Source organism: Cupressus sempervirens, chromosome 3 (genome assembly GCF_028749045.1).
Source record: "Cupressus sempervirens isolate cs-2001-9-10 chromosome 3, ASM2874904v1, whole genome shotgun sequence".
NCBI lineage: Eukaryota > Viridiplantae > Streptophyta > Pinopsida > Cupressales > Cupressaceae > Cupressus > Cupressus sempervirens.
In genome coordinates, this window is record NC_143120.1 from 351,344,525 (window position 1) to 351,361,329 (window position 16,805).

Sequence of the window (16,805 nt, forward strand, 5' to 3'; positions counted from 1 at the left end):
GAGAGATAAGTTTCGAGCTTATGTATCCAAGCCCTTTTTATAATCTTCCCACTTCGAGGTCATCTTGTTGGTTGCTTCCTTCATATTAGTCTATCTAGGCCTCTATCTCTCAGGTGCAGGCCTACCTCTAGTTTGTTCTCACTTCTATGTGAAGAACTTGTCAAAGTTCAGATTCTGGTTGGTTGCCTATGGTAGAGCATGCCACTCAGCATAGTGGGCCACCACATCATCAACAAATGGTGCGACCTCACTTTTAGTACTAGCCACGTCAGACTTTTCTCTCAAGAAAGTAGGCTGCTATGGCCCATCGTATACACCTATATGCTTAGTCTTGTCAATCTTCTCCTCAACTGCAGACTTGTGAGAGATGACTGAAATACACTTGGTACCTCTATCTTAGTTCTGTCCTCTAGGGAGAGAAATGTGTTGCAAAGTCTCAGATAGCTGCTGTAGAACATCAACAATATGGCACTGACAATGTGCAAGGTCTCTTAGTGTCTCCCTAGTCTCTCTGTCAATCTTGGAACCTGTACCAGCATCCTTGTAACTTGTTCCACTAGAACCTCTAGAACCACCAACAACCCTGTCACCTATGGTGCCAAACTGTATCTCCTGTTCTCCCTCACTTGGTGGTGAAGTCCTTCCCTTGTGGGTATAATGCATGCTTGGTACTAACCTCTGTGCCATAGTGAACCCAATTTCCCTCTACGATGGCAGGAAACCACTCCGATACCACTATAAGAGCCCTATTGATTGACTCAAGCACTCTGCTGGATGGATGTTTTGTTTTTTGAATGTTCTTGATTTTTTTTTAAAGTTCAGGATATATATGCTTTTTTTTTTTGTAATTTTCAGAATATATAGAAATGCTTGAGAAAACAAATACAATTAGTGAAAACAATTATTGACAGCTACTATAGCTTAGCAGCATAATTTTCAATTGCAACTTTGATGTATGCAATTTTTACAGTTATAAACATAAAGACAAAGCAACTAATTGAAGAACCTATAATGTTTTGGTGTCAGATAAGTTACAGCAGTAATAGTAGAATTCCCATGCCACATTCAGATAGGGATATCAGACAAATACTTCAAAATGCTGCTATGGGATGTGACATCAAACAAGAATGGCTTGTCTGCAGCAAAAATGACTCCCAAAAATGATACACGTAGGTGCCAGTAAACCCACGTAGATGTATATATCCAATCGCTACCTCAGCCATTTAGATTGCAGCCCAATCAAGATTTGGTGAAGTGATGTTGACTGCAATGATGAAAGCACAGATTCAACGCCAAACAGTCATATGCTTCCTTCAAAAATTTGCAATGATAGTAATTGCAATTTTTGTACAAATCCCTTCTCTTTCAACTTCCAAATGCAGATCAAATGTCACTTTAAACTCATATACAATAACACCAATTTAATTATAAATAAATTTCAGACCTCAGACACATATCACTGGATCCTTTACCAACTCAAAGTGTAACCCTTCCTCAAGACACTAATGCCATTTGGCTTCTTGGTTACACTTTTCACTTAAAGAGTCTTCAACTTCACACCAACAATCTGTAATAAAGACCTGTAAGTTATTCATTAATGTTGATATGTGATAGCTTCAGTTGGATAAACCTATATATAATTATCTGTGAGATATATATGTGCGTTTATTATTATATGAGATAGACTAGTATAATAAAAATATATATAACTATGGTTATATTTATTATAAATTAATATAATAATAATATTATAACTATGGTTATAATATTAATTATTAATTAACAAATAGACATGTCCCTTAAAGGGACATATCTATTCATGACTTATTCTTATTTATACAAGGAGAGCTGCCTTTGGAAAACACGCACTATAGTATGACAGTGTCATTACATTTGCAGCAGATCCTTCAAATCTAACATGGTATCAGAGCAGGTTTGATGACATCTTGTGAAGTTCAATAGGTGATAAAGGTTCAATTCTGTGATATCTAAATATTATTGGAGAGATGACAAAGTTTGAAGGCCATCTCTTGTTGCATCAGAAGTTACATTTCATAAATGTTTGGAATTAAAAATATTATATCGGAGCTGCAAATTAAAGAGTCGATGCAATAGGAAAAAATGACTATATCTGAGAAAGGGTGATCGGGTATGATAGAGATGTAATCAGAATATCCATATTTGTTTATGACGGCAGATGATGAAAAGGCAGTTGCGAGACGTATGATTACATTGTGATTGGAGGAACAACAGGATGTCCTCTGGCAGCAATGTTGTCATAAAGTTATTATGTTTTGGTATTGGAGAGGGGAGGCTCGCCTTATGGAAATCCGGCCACTATAGACAACATAGTGTTTTTCAAGGTATTTGGCGACGCTGTGATTATCTGTATGCCCTTGAGGGATTTGTGATAGAGGATGGAGTGCAAACGGCAAGGGCAATGGTTTTGGGAGGTGGAATGTCAATCAATACGTTGTTATTCATATAGGTTTTGGTCTATGCCACAAATTCATGTGTCAATGGTGGTGATCAGACTTAGTGTCCCTTTGTATGTACAGTCCACAATTGGATTCCAAAGACAGATCCAAATGAAAAGTATTTCATATTGAGGCCATTGAGAGTTGGAGACTCATGAATGCTGATGATGTGAAGGATCGGGTGCTGTAGAGATTGGGAGGCACTATGGTACCATGAGAATTGTGCTGGGGTATTCATGCATGAACATCTTAGAAGGACATCTTGGATCAGAACATTGATGTGGCTGTTATAAGGAGAGTGGAGGGTATTGAGAATGCTGATAGAGAGTTATTTGTTTTATTGAAAATTTGCAAAGACTCTGTGGGGCAGGTATGTGCTCGGGTGGTTTATAGGAATGATAACCGAGGATACCTACGTGGACATTGGTGGAGTTGTTGATCAATCCTCTAAAGGTATGATATATTATTTCAGTATTATCTAAATAATATTAATCAATAGAAGTGTGATTATATCCAGTCATGCTTATGATTATTTATTAGTTGATTTATATTGATAGATATAAAGTACATTTATGGAAAATAATTAAGAGGCTAATGTAAATAGTTATCAAAATTTGATATTATAGAATATTTCACAAGGGAAACAGTGTATTAGTATGAGAGCAGATTGATAATCTTTGACTAACTCGGCCATATAATCTCTTTTAATGAAATGATTAATGTAATAAATAATTAGTTTTGGCTAAAGTAAAGTCTAATGGAATGGAAGATTAAATGTTGATGTGTAGAAAAGTATTTATTTCTATTTCTACAAGAGCTATTTGACTTGATCTTTTCCTCCGAGAATGTTATTGTAGGAAGAGGGAGATTGAGATTCAAAGGGAGTTTGACATGTTATTAGAGGCAACCTTGAAAGAGAGGGAGAGGACCGAGGATGTTATTTAGTTAACCTTCAGTGAACTCGGTCTTATTGATTAAGAGGGAGTAAACCATGTTGAGATGGATTCTCTAGTGTTCTATAAATTTTTGTAGTCAAGAGGATCATGATTCACACATTGTGACCATGTGATTTAAATGGGCCTACCCCTTATGTACATCATGAGGAAGTGACGACTTCCAAATGATGTCGCTTGTATTCACAAAAGTTATTTAAGGTGACAATCATATTATGAGATCAAATAAATTGAGTAAATGGTGAATGTCTTGCATCTCAACATTCTGGAAGACCATTACACAGAGTATTTGGTGAATATCATTGATATTCTGGGAGGCCAATACTCTAGATATCAGATGTGATATCAAACCTTATTTTTGAATAATTGGTGAATATCGTATGATATTATGGGAGATCAATACTCGTGATATCAGATGTGATATCACACCTTATTTGAGTACTTGGTGAATATTGGATGTTGATATTTTGGGAGACCAATACTCTTGATATCAAAACCCTATTTGAGTAATTGGTGAATATCATATGTTGATACTCTAGAAGACCAATATTCATGATATCAAAATGTTGAATATCTTCTGATCAAAGATATTCTTATATTGAGGAGATATATGATCACGTATTTATCCTCCCTAGCTAAGAGGGAGTATTGATGTGTGGTAGCTTCAGTTGGATAAACCTATGTATAATTATCTATGAGATATAGTTATATATGCGTGTTTATTATTATATGAGATAAAATAATATAATAAAAATATATATAACTATGGTTATATTTATTATAAATTAATATAATAATAATATTATAACTATGGTTATAATATTAATTATTAATTATTAATTAACAAATAGACACGTCCCTTAAGGGGACATGTCTATTCATGGCTTACGCTTATTTATATGAGGAGAGCTACCTTTGGAAAACACATACCATAATATGACAGTGTCGTTACATTTGCAGCAGATCCTTCAAATCTAACAATTAAGTAGAACTTAATAAATTAACTACAATATGCTATTCAACAATGAAGCCCAATTAACTGAAGAAGCCAAGTCACCAAGTGCCTCAACTGCACTTTTAAAAATAGGAACTTTGCCAGAACTGACTTACTATAGATAGCAATTCACTTCACTGAGATCCTCAAAATATGGGGTCAGCTCATGAGGGTCGCAATGATGAATTGACATTGCCATGCTAGTGGGACTTGCTAAATTGGGGACATTATACAAAGCTCACACAATTCGCCTCTTTCATGAATGAAGGCCTATTGTTTGATTGGGTTAGGGATCAATCTATAAAAATCATCCTCTCGCATATCTTTAACCAATACTTGACAGTTTCTTTGTTGTATTTTGATCATAACTTGTATCAAACTCACCTACACAAATAAGATTTGTCTTGGCTGAAATTTGTAAGTAGGTTATTCATTAAACTGGGAACATTTAGGACATCATGAACAATCACTTGATGGGATTTGAAATTAAAAGAAAACTATATTTCTTTAGCCAATACTTGACAGGTTCTTTGTTGTATATCGATGATAACGTGTATCAAACTCACCTACACAAATAAGATTTGTCTTGGCTGAAATTTGTAAGTAGGTTATTCATTAAACTGGGAACATTTAGGACATCATGAACAATCACTTGATGGGATTTGAAATTAAAAGAAAATTATATTTCTTTTAGCAGGATATGTAGGATTGTCATGAAGCTCTAGTTTTATATTAGCCTTTTACTGCTGAAGGTCATTTTTTTGATGCATGAGTAACTACATATCACCCTCCACCAGAACTTGTGTTAGCAGATAACTATGAAAGCTCATGCATTTCTGAAGCTTCTGCACTTGCAAAATTCTTTTATTTTTGTTGCTTGCCCTCCCTGGGTTTCTTCTGGAGCTATTGAGAAATGTAGTGGCCATTTTTCTGGCATTTGAAACACATGATCTGATCAGGTCTTTCTTCGATTTCAGAAGAATTTGAGTCTTCATTTCCTTTTTGATCATTCACAAGTCTTTGCCTACTAGTTTTTCTCATTCTCTTTATGAGGGGGTTCATTTTGACCATCTTCCATTTTGATACTAGTAGTTTTAAGTTTGGTTAATTTGGATGAAATCATCCCAAATCTTCTATAAAATGGAAAGCTTTTCATGAACTTATTTACCTTGAACAAAGGAATTATAAGATGGGGAGAACTTATTAAAGCTATGGGAACCTACTCTTTATCTGCCATATTTGATTCCTTTTGCACCTCCTTTTGGTGCATGTGCTAGTGTTGCTCCCCACAGTTAAATGCAAAGCTATAAATAAGATCTAGAGGCAACTGCAAATTAACATTGCGTTTTGCATTCTATCACAGAAAATGCTGTCATGTGTTAAACTGCATTTTCAAATTCAGATTAGGTAGGTTATGTGGACGGAAATATTAAGCTTAGCATTCAATCTTCAAGCTTTTGGAGGTAAACATCACTTTATGTTTTGTATCGGAGTCATCACACTTCTCATCTTTTATGTTCTCCCACTATTTACACTCTTTAATTTATTTAAACTATAGAAGACTCGTAAAGATCTTGGAGATAAATATGATTTTTAGTGTTTTGCATGTAATTAGAGGACTTTCCGAGTACTCGGTGAGTCTCTCAGTGCAAGTCTAAGCAGGCACAAATGAGGTATGCTAATTCATTTCTTCCAGTCTGTTAAGTCCAGTTGGTTAAAATTGTACTAGAATAGAGTGCATAGAAAACTATTTATTTTCCTAGAAAATCTCTGTATACCTTGTTTTTATAAAATTTGCCAAGTCAGTGCTAAGTTTTTGCTGAGTCAAATCCAAGCAAAAATCCAGTTTGGCGAGTCTCTGTTGATTCCAAGTGTGGTAGGACTGGAGGCAATGTTAAGCTTAATTATCTTTTTCTGTTCTCACATTGAGTGTAATCTAATGTGTCGAGAGAGGACAACTTTGACACTTCCTTGACAGAGAGCATGAATATACTGTGAAAAGGGAAATCATCTTGAAAAAATACTACCATTTTTGAATAGTGTATTTTCTTTAAATTTTATTATTTAGTATTTAAATATATCTCTGTAATTTTGTACATTTTTGAGAGATGGTGCTGTTATCACCGTTCCCAAACCCTTGGTGTCTGCTTTAGGTAAAACCGATTTGCATTAGTTGAAACTTGATTGCAAACTGCTTGGTTTAATGTTTTTGATTAAGCTTATAAATTTGCATAATGTCATTTGGATGAATAGACACTACCAGCCGTGAGAAGTGGCTTTTTCAACATTTACCGTGAGGCTGATGGCTAGGTGCTATAAGCTTACATCAATACATCGGTGGACCAGGAAATGCGAACTCGGTTGCTGCTTCTGCTATTTTTTTGGGATGAGAAAATATTTTTGGTGATATTGCTGATGGAGTGAATCTTTTTCTATTATATTTCCCAGTTTTATTACCGAGGCTGACACGCATTTGCTATAATCTGCCCAAATTGAAGAAAAAGATCTTACAAATTTTGTCAGGAGTTTTGAGATAAATTGAACACTAGTGGTGGACCTCTAGAACACACTTTTGAGCTCACTGGGTGTTCTTCAATTTGAAGTGAAGTACTGCTTCTGATTCTACTTCTGAACGATCAAAATCTGTTGTAATCTTTTAGCCAGCTATATTTCCCTGCCCACATATTTCAGGTGGACAATTCTCTGTTCTTTATGTCTTTACATTTTATTACTTTATTAGATGCATGTTGGATGTTATTTTTTGCCACTCAAGCCAGCTATATTTCTCTGTCATTTAAACCTATTTGTTCGTCCACAGACTCTAATATATGCTCTTTCTTTCTCCTTTCTTAACCCGAGTCACCAAACATAACTCAAACAAGGATAAAATGATGTCTGTGTTGTAAGGCAATTTTACATTCGAGTAAAACTAGAATTTGTGAAGGGCTCAGTAGTAGATGCCATTAAGATATCCTAGGCAAGAATCTGAGCTGGTTTCTACCTTTTAAAATGTTATCAAAGCCATCCTATGAGTGAGCTTCCGTCAGCATGCAGCTTAAGGATGTGTAAATGGGGCTCTGGATAAGGTGGTCAGTTGTGGTTGGTGATTTCATCTCTATTTAGTAAGGTTGACTTTTTCTTAATTGTTGCAGGCCAATAAATTTTTACTGAAATTCAGACCATTAGAAGATCGGATGTGCATGTTGAGTCATGGGTTCTCAACATCCACTCTGGTATTTTAATTTCCTTGCAATCAAATTATTTTTAATTTTCATATTTTTGGAATGCAATGTATCCAATTGCAGTGTTGACTTTTCATGAATTAAAATGTCATCATTGTCTCTTGATATAGAGATAATTTTACCAAATAGTGTTATACTGCACTGATTAGATTTCTATTTTGCAATAACAATTGGTTTGTTGCTATTTTCATTTTAGACTCTGCAGGTAGTAACTTATTCTTCCATTTGATGTACCCTGAACTTTTTAATTGCCTACAGTTTTCCAAAGGATCTATGGTCAAAACTTATGTGCAGTAAAATTTCATTATTGTGCTTTGTACACCAACACTTTTTAACCAAATTTACGATTTGAACATATGCTCTTCTGGGTTGTCTTGCAGAGACATAATTCTTGGAGCCTCAAGTTGCCCCACAAAGTAAACATGCCACTGTGTGCAGTCCCTAATGTTCACAATATTGTCACTTGTCAATTAGGACAGCCAAAAGATACAGCAGTACTTTCCATCAAAGCTTGTGCAGTATTATTTACCAGGTAATCCATAATCATATGAGGTTTTGCTGCCATTTACTTCGATAATTAGTGTATTAATGTTATTTTTCCTGTGGCAAACTGAAAATAGCTTCTGTGACAGCAATACAATTGAAATTTGAAACCCCTACCTGGCTTTTGAGATTGACTGTTTTTGAACATTGCTTTTGAGACTAATTGTTTTTTGGCCTTTCTCTTGACCTTAATCTTTTGGTATGGAATAAGTGCAATGCTGGTATAAATATGCCACATTACAAATGTTGTTGGTAGTACTGCTGAGTACAGCAATATGATTGGTTTTTACGACTATCTTTGTTTCGCTCTATTCAGCGCTTATTAATTCAGCAATATATGATTAAAATGCTACAGGAAAGAGAAAAGCGTTTAGATAACACTTTATTTGTAGTTGTATTTGATAGCATAGTGTTTATAGAAGGGTATATTGTACATTTATGTTACTATATTTAAAAACCCTACCAAAAGAAAAACATACTTGACAAGTTTCTTAGTGGTGCAGGGCTTACAATTATATGCAGGACAATGCACTTATACTCCAATGTGCTCCTGCTGTTGGGCTCATGGTATTTTCTGTATGGGGACTTGGGCCATTTCTGCAGTTGTTTCGTGTATGTTCTCCGAAAACCTAAAATTGACACTGATGTTTTTTGAATGCAACTTCATTTTCCGTATAATCTTCTAAGATTCACAAAGTGATTTTATTGATAAATTTGATATTTGAGCTGAACAATAATGTTCTTTTCATTAACAGTTCCTATTATGGTTAGTGCCTATGACTAAAATCATGATCTTTTGCAGCAGAATTCTGGGAACTGGAAGAAGAGCAGTACTTATTATTTTATGAAGTCTTATTTGCGGCCAATCATCCTATGGACTGGTGCAATGTTGATTTGTAGGTAATACCATCATAGATCTTGCATTGTTACTGTGCTTATTGGGGCCTGCATTATATTACCAGCCGTTTTATCTAATGTTTAGTCTATTTTGAATTTGGTTGCTTGGATTTGGAATACATTGATAGCAGCTATTTTTTTTGTTAAGGGAAGTGTTAGGTATATTACAGTGATGGATTTCTTTCCAGGGCATTTGATCCTTTTGTGGTTGCCTCTGAAACAAGCCAAGCTATCAAGCAGCGCCTCTTAAACTTTGTGAGATCGATCTTGACTGTCGTGGCATTTGCATATTGTACATCTTGGTAAATCATAAATCCCTGTCAACTGTCTTATCATTTGTATATTGTATGACTAGGTAAGATATTGAATCATATGATTGCATAATGCATGTAGATTATATTAAATAATCAAATATTCCATATAATTCCATGCAGCATGATTCAGCAGGTACAGAATTCTGCCACTGAGCACCAGAACAGCCTGGAAACAAGAAATGTATGCTATCATCATTTGTTTTATTATTCTACAGTACAATTCTTATGGTTGTTTAAGTTTTTCAGCATCAATTTGTAATTTGAGTGAGAAATTTCTATATATCAATTCTTGCTAGACAGGGTTGCTTAGTTTTTATGTAAATCTCTTTGCTTTTGCAGCTTGGACTTGAATTCACCACCAATGCTCTTTATACTGCAGTGGGGGTGGCCGTATTGGCCTTGTTTGTTCAGCTTCTGGGCTCTTCTATTCAGAAGGGGATCTTTGCCGGAGGGTTTGGAACAGTATTGTTGACTCTAGTTGGTCGTGAGGTAATTAATATTACTTTATTCTGCCATCAGAAAGGGCTCCACCTCAGCTATGGTGTATTGTTAATAGTTTCTTCAAGTGATTGATGTTGTAATTTGTGCTTTGAGTTTTAGACTTTAGTTTATACCTGCCAACAACAGGACTGCTTTGCTTCATTAGATGAATAAGGGATGCAGATGTAAGCTTTTCTGGGTTTTTGCTGAGAAAATGTTGATATTAAAGCAGTGGGGGCTTCTGAGACAGCTGCTTGGCATTTTATGCAAATTTGTTTGGTGTAATTTAAGGTTTGAAGAAAACTATTGAAAATTTTCCCATTCTTTCTATCTAGCTTTCCCACTTTCCCAGAGTCGATATTATTCTGCATCAAGCTGTTGTGGAAAGTTTCGTGTCCATGTTATCTTTTATATTTTGGACATATCGCATGCACTTTCTTCATCAGATTTTTTATTTATTATATCTTAAATTTTAATATTTACTGAGCTCTTTTGATTGTAGATTTTTAGCAACTATATGTCAAGCATAATGCTCCATATGACCCGGCCATTTGTTGCAAATGAGTGGATAAAAACCAAGATTGATGGGTATGAAGTTTCTGGAACTGTCGAGGTTGGTAATGTGTCATTACATGGTTCAATAGTACATAGTATAGTTGCATTTATGTACAACATCTTAAAAGATGCTGAACTTGAAAAGATAGCTAACTGTATGCTTCTCTTTATCATGTTCATAGAGGTATAATTTGATTTCCATTTTATTCAGTTTATTTTCAAACACTTATTTCTATATATATTTCTTAATTTTATGTTTTTCAGCATGTTGGTTGGTGGTCACCAACTATTGTTAGAGGGGATGACCGGGAGGCTGTGCATATTCCGAATCGCAAATTTACTGTTACTGCAGTACGGAACATCAGTCAGAAGTCACACTGGCGTATAAAGACTCATTTTGCTATCAGCCATTTAGATGTGAACAAAGTTCGAGTAAGTAGACTTGACTTTTTTCCTTCTAGCTTGTGTGACCATGATATGCAAAAGTGTCTTGTGAGTTTCTGTAATGGAGTATTTTTTTTCAATATGGTGTGCAGGAGAATGTGAAGTTACTAAGACACTTATGATTTTGAAGTTTGGTGCAGTTTTCTTTTTCTTTAGCATTAATTTCTGAGTTTATTTTCCTTATTTCAAGATAGTTTATTTCTATTAAACTCGTAGGCAGGATTAAAAAAATGAAACTTGAAACATAAATCTAGAATGTTACTAAAGTTACTATTGTGTGCGAATCAAGTCTTTCACTTAAAGCAAACTCCCTTTATTTCTAAGAAATGTATTTTGTAACTATAATTCATATTATGAATGATTGAAAGAGTGATTATATAAAGAGTTTGTTGCCTAATAGTGTTCATAGCAGACTCTGTTGGCAAAGAATTCTAGTTTATTCATAAAAGATACAGTTACAACTCTTAATGCCATACATGCATATTCATACATATGTAATTTGATTACTTACAGACCAAGAGGAATAGTAATATTCAAACACACATTTCATTTACTGTGTGACTATATAGAGATTATAATAGATCATTGTATTTATATTTACTATTTGTGCACTAATTGTGAAATCATTCTTCTCTAATTGTGCTTAAATTTTGTATCCTACAGGGTTGCGGTGCCGGTTACTATATGTATAAACTTATAAGATAAGAATTTACTAATATAAACCATTTTCAGAAATGAAGTCAGCAAATATCAAATTGTTTTGCAGATGACAAGTTTTGATGTCACCATAGCATTTCCCTTTCAATTCTTTCTTGTTGAAAGAAATCATGGTCTCTAATGCTTTCACAATAAAATTCAGAAAACCACATCATTGTTGAGTACAAGAGTAGAAGCTTAAGCTAAAGCAATTATTAATCTGGGTGAATAATTTTAGATTTTGACTTACAGTGCTTTTTACAATTTATTTTCTCTTTGTTCAGAATAAATGGTCTGTTGTTCTGTATTTGACAAGTTCCAACTGGATCTTAGTGATAACTTTACCTCTGTACCTTGACTTACATCAGCAATGTTTGGTGGAGATAAGAGTAATGCCTTTTTCCAACACAACAAGAATGGTTTAATATTTGGGACTACTAAGGTGGCTATTTACCATATTAATGTAAACATTAATTTAGCTTCTTTCTAGTTTGGAGAGCTTAAGAAGTTAAGAGCATGTCTTGGCTAAATGCAATTTGAAGATTTCAGTGCTAGTTTTGAACTTGTGAGATTTCAAGGCAATATCATCTCTTTTTTTTTAGCAATTTCATAGCACATTAGTTTGCATATTTTATATGACTTGACTGTACCATTTTTTGGGCACACTCTTTTGTTGGAGGCCTTCACAGCTTTCGTTGTTTTTTGTTTGGGCTTTTGTACACATTTTGATTTATGGTTGTTTTCATTAAGTTGCCAAATAATTGGGAGTCCCTATTGTTGTATCATCAAGTATCAGCTGCAACTATTCTTTTGAGTTTTCTGTTTCTGTTAACCTATTCTTGGCCACCACACTTGTCTTTCGTGTTGTGTCTCTTGGATGTTGATGAAGTTTGGATTATATATTGCTGCCGTACCCTTAAGGGGGTTTGTAGCTATATTTTATGAAAGGAATTTGTAAATGTAGATTGCAACTATCTAAACATTTTATTACATTCTTATTGGAACACTTCGAAAGAAAAAATGGCTTCTGTGGCTCCTGCTGGTGCTACAGCTTCAGTCGCTGCTAGGAACCTAGCAGATATGTCTGATGGTTCTGTGTTGTCGCCAGATTGTGATGCAAGATTTCCCTGGGGTGAAGGACAATAAGAAATCTCTCACTCTAAATCTGAATGGTGGTGAACATCATGCATTCAGTTTTGGTTGCCTGAAAAAAACAAAATAATGGGAGTGCTGTTTGTGGGAATGATTCCCTTGTTTTGAGGTTGCAGATGGTAAACTTTTAAGGGTTTGAAAGAGAATAGTTGCCCTTTACAGCTAAATGAGATCATGTCAAAGCTAGGATTTGTCATGAGGGGGCACAATGAAGTTGATATCTAGAATAGGTCCTGGGTGGCTATCTCAGGTGAGAAGGGCTCATTTGCATGCAATGGTGTGACTGGTGCTAAGGGGAGCAGCCTAAGCTGTTAAGTGTAATTGATGTCAAATAGACTCTTTTCTAGATGAATATCAAACCATGAAATGATTATCTTGTACATACCTGTGTGAATCTGAATACTCCGTTCTTCACATTACTGTTCTGTATAGACTCACAGTAAGCTCTGTATCTAAACAAATATGTAGCGGCTGGAAGATATCTTGTTGATATTATACATAGGGTTGCATATCAGGTGATAGAACAATGTTATACAGACTGGTTATGAATGAAGAACTTACAGCAACTGTTGCATCGTAGTTGGATATCAAAAGATAGATTTGCAGCCTCATGAATATTTAAAAATAAACCTAGTGTGATAATCATTCTTCAAAACGTTTGACAAAGAACTACAAGAAACGAATTTTGTTTAGAATTGCCAATAAATATATTCACAAGGCACTACAGATGTAATTTTATTTGGTCACGTAAAAGCAAGTAATAAAGACAAGGTTCAGAAAGGACAAAAGACAAAACTGGGAAAAGACAAAATTGGGAAAGGACAAAAGAAGTTTGTCTTAATATTTCACAGTATGTGTTGTGGCAGCCCGATGATAATGAAATCGTCCTATTAAAGTTTTGGTGACACAAAAAAATATTGAAACGGTGCATCGGTTTATTATTGGTGATGTGTTTCATATTAATATATTTAATATTTGGTTAGAGGACAGTTTTTTTACAAAGCGAAGGAAGTTGGAACGAATTTCAACTAAATCATCCTCTATATATATTTCGTATTATTGTGTCCATTTTGGATGGTACTAAAATAGAATATGTTTTGAAGAAGAAGCCAATTACATAAACATAAAAGTATTGAGAGTATATATTATTAGAAGAGCATACAGATGAAAACAAGTTTTTGAGATTGTATAAAATCAGAGAAGCAGATACATCAGGAACAGAGATCAACACAGAAGTTCAGAAGAAGACTTGTGATAATGTACAGGGCAGGTATATTTGATTTAGTTGTATGTTGAAATTTGAAGAAAATGTCTGTGAAACAATTGTTCCTGGTTTGATAGTTATCAGAAGTTGTAACGCCCCGCCAAGGGATCCAAAAGAATTAACCTAAAGTTTCACTAAGTTTGCTAAATATTTTTTTTTTTTTTTTTTAAAGTGAGAATGTATAACATACACATCAAACACATAGTAGCGGAAGCAATAACATGTAATCATCGACAAACATACATTGCAAGTTACATTTCTTAAAGATCCCAAGATGTTGAGTCACGTTTAAATTTAATTAATTCTAAGTCTAACAACTATCACATACATATGAAAGAATAATCAGAAAGTCCCATGTCCATAATATACATTTGTTCCGAATGCCTCTTGGCAAATTAATTCGGAATGCTCAATCATCCACTGTACAAGTCACAGGGTATGAAAGGCTTAAAAGAATATACATATGTAAAGATAAAGATACAACATCCTCAAATCCATGATACAAAGTACAGTAAAAATATATGAAACTATTCACTATACATGATACATCCATACATCCATAATGATAAAACATTTACCATAAAATCTAACTATCCATCATAATAATCCAAGAACATAGTGAAGGTAAATGCCAATCACGAAAACTCTAGTCATGGTGACCACGGAACGGATCTCAATGGTAAGAGTAAAAGCACTACCACCCGACCGCGTGGAACTTAAATGGTCCACTCCCACCGCGCTGAGGAGATAGTCTCAAGTCCCAAACAAGGTATCAAAACACAAAACACAAGTACTCTCTAAGTCTGGGAAATCCTAAAAGTATACTAACTCAAGGGTTCCAACATAGATAGACACCTAGACCCAGAGGTACCACAAGACACGTAGGAAACCTAATATGCAAGCGGGAAAGTGTCATCGCAAAAGTCACGTAGAAGTTACCCGAGCAATCCCTTAGGAATCTCGGGTCCCTACTGATCCCTGCGACCACTAGTATCCTCTCGTACTGACGAGGCATACTACGGAATGCAAGGTCATAACCAAGCGTTCTCTCTACCCTATCCTAGTCTGTACTAGCACTCAAGGCATGGGAGAGAACATACAATTATCTTGTTAGGTTCATTTTCTCTCATTTAGTGTAAATGTTTTCACTTATTAAAACAACTTACAATGGGTTACTCCAGGCAGCCTCTTAGGGCCCCGATCCCCATTGCAAGCCACTTCCCGACACTACACATAGATAACCTACCCTAGGCTCATGAAATCACAAATCAAAGAATCATAATAAAATCACCTCAGTCCTATACAAGCAACTGAAAAACATCATAAAAGATAAGCCACAAAATTACATCAGTTCTTCATGAGCAACAGATAAGCATCAAATAATAATCATATGATCACAACAGTTCTCTATTAGCAATTGAAGGCATCAATGATAGATCACAAAATCCAATGGTTCTCCAATGAGCAACCAGAAAGTATCCCAATAGTAAATTACAATACTGATCGAAGACTCCAAAATGGTCAAGTCAAAACATGACATCATCAGGAACATAACAAACACTTCAGTCCTCTCAAGTGACCGAAAAGAAATCCAAGTATAACTGATCGAGACTCAAAAATGGTTATCAAATATAACTGATCGAGACTCGAAAATGGTTAAGTTAGGCATCTCAAATACATACACCTCAGCTTCACACAAGGAAACTGGAAAGCAAAAACAAACAGTAAATACATCCATCATAGAGCATACTATTACATTACCTTGGTTGGTTTGAAAAGATCGAGAACAAATCATCATAACATCGCATTCACAACCCCGAGCCTCTGGTAACAACCTAAACTGGTCAACACTAAACCAACCTCATAACACTCAAAGCACAAAGAAGACATCAAAGTCTCAGAGATTGGAATTGAAAGTATATTATTGAGCTAAGGTAAGGTTTATGTTTTAGTTTAATGTCGAATTTCAAGTAACTAGGTTTTCATAACTACCCCTTACGATTAACCCATTTCTATAATAACTTCATTAAGTCAATAATCCAAATCTACCATTTAGTCAAATAATAATATTCATTATTAATTAACTTTAATTAAACTAATTTTAATTTAAATTAATCAATAATTACTTGTTCTAATTACTTATTTTAATCTATTTATTAATTGTTAATTTATTAATATTAAACCACAATTATTAATAAATTAATATTTACAAACTATGTTAAATGCATTTAATATTTATTTATTAAATATTAATAAAGATAAAACTATTATTAATTAAAATATATTATAATTTTATTAATTAAAAATTTTAATTAATAATAAACATTGTTATTGTAAATAATATAATTTAAAAAAAAAAAACGAATTTAAAAAAAAAATATTTATAAAACAAAAAGTACAAGTTATAAACCGTCGGCTATTCCAGCCGACAGCCTGTTGCAGTCCTGCGGCAGCAGGTACATTGTACCTGCGGTCGCAGTACCTGCAACGCAGGTACTGTCGGCTAGGCCGACCGTGGGGGTGGGCACGGGGTAAATCCCTCCCCCCCACTAAATTTATATTTTTAGTTTTATATATAATTTAATTTTAAAAACAACGAATTTGTTTTAAACAATTTCCTTTTTTTTTAATTAAGATTTAATTTCGCTTAAATATAAATATATATATAAATAAATATATATAAATTTATAAATATACTAACTCAATTCCTCTTTAATATATTAATATAAAAATATATTAAAGAATTGCCTCTTTTTTTAATATTGGTATAGAAATATAATCAACCATCCGAACT

General features: G+C 34.3%; 1 pseudogene across 1 annotated transcript in view; it reads left to right on the forward strand.

Moving 5' to 3' along the window:
• Positions 1–16,805, forward strand: part of LOC149566431 (mechanosensitive ion channel protein 2, chloroplastic-like) — a 64,132-nt pseudogene that overhangs the window by 29,571 nt on the left and 17,756 nt on the right. Inside the window, exons 3-11 of the transcript XR_016362189.1 lie at positions 7,577–7,657; positions 8,047–8,198; positions 8,713–8,821; positions 9,012–9,109; positions 9,295–9,408; positions 9,541–9,601; positions 9,760–9,909; positions 10,403–10,513; positions 10,720–10,887. The product of XR_016362189.1 is annotated as a mechanosensitive ion channel protein 2, chloroplastic-like (transcript). The remainder of the gene's footprint in view (positions 1–7,576; positions 7,658–8,046; positions 8,199–8,712; positions 8,822–9,011; positions 9,110–9,294; positions 9,409–9,540; positions 9,602–9,759; positions 9,910–10,402; positions 10,514–10,719; positions 10,888–16,805) is intronic.